The sequence below is a fragment of the Coturnix japonica genome, unplaced genomic scaffold, assembly GCF_001577835.2.
Source record: "Coturnix japonica isolate 7356 unplaced genomic scaffold, Coturnix japonica 2.1 chrUnrandom545, whole genome shotgun sequence".
NCBI lineage: Eukaryota > Metazoa > Chordata > Aves > Galliformes > Phasianidae > Coturnix > Coturnix japonica.
The window spans coordinates 19,120-20,137 of NW_015439926.1; the positions used below are offsets into that span (position 1 = coordinate 19,120).

General features: G+C 59.1%; 1 protein-coding gene across 1 annotated transcript in view; it reads left to right on the forward strand.

Annotated features, from left to right (window-relative positions):
- Positions 1–1,018, forward strand: part of FLOT1 (flotillin 1) — a 30,787-nt gene that overhangs the window by 18,397 nt on the left and 11,372 nt on the right. The window lies entirely within an intron of this gene.

Consider the following 1,018-nt stretch of genomic DNA (forward strand, 5'->3'; position numbering starts at 1 on the left):
TCACATGGCCCCTATGTGGTTTTCATTGCCGCCTATGGGGCTGTGGGGGTTTCATTGCCCCCTATGTGGATCTCATTGCCCCCTATGGGGCCCTGGGGGTCTCGTTGCCCCCTATGTGGGTCCCATTGCCCCCTATGGGGGTCTCGTTGCCCCCTATGTGGGTCCCATTGCCCCCTATGGGGGTCTCATTGCCCCCTATGGGGCTATGGGGGTCTCATTGCCCCCTATTGGGGTCTCATTGCCCCCTATGTGGGTCTCATTGCCCCCTACGTGGGTCCCATTGCCCCCTAAGTGGGTCCCATTGCCCCCTATGGGGCTGTGAGGGTCTCATTGCCCCCTATGGGGGTCTCATTACCCCCTATAGGGGTCTCATTACCCCTATGTGGGTCTCATTGCCCCCTATGGGGGTCCCATTGCCCCCTATGTGGTTTTCATTGCCCCCTATGGGGCTGTGAGGGTCTCATTGCCCCCTATTGGGGTCTCATTGCCCCCTAAGTGGGTCTCATTGCCCCCTATGTGGGTCCCATTGCCCCCTATGTGGGTCTCATTGCCCCCTATGGGGCTATGGGGGTCTCATTGCCTCCTATGTGGGTCTCATTGCCCCCTATGTGGGTCACATTGTCCCCTATAGGGTCTCATTGCCCCCCTATGGGGGTCTCGTTGTTCCCTATGTGGGTCCCATTGCCCCCTATGGGGCTGTAGGGGTCTTGTTGCCCCCTATGAGGGTCTCGTTGTTTCCTATGTGGGTCTCATTGCCCCCTATGTGGGATTCATTGTCCCTATGTGGGTCTCATTGCTCCCTATGTGGGTCCCATTGCCCCCTATGGGGGTCTCGTTGCCCCCTATGTGGGTCCCATTGCCCCCTATGGGGCTGTGGGGGTCTCATTGCCCCCTACGGGGGTTTCATTGCCCCCTATGTGGTTTTCATTGCTTCCTATGGGGCTGTGGGGGTCTCATTGCCCCCTATGTGGGTCCCATTGCCCCCTATGGGGCTGTGGGGGTCTCATTGCCCCCTATG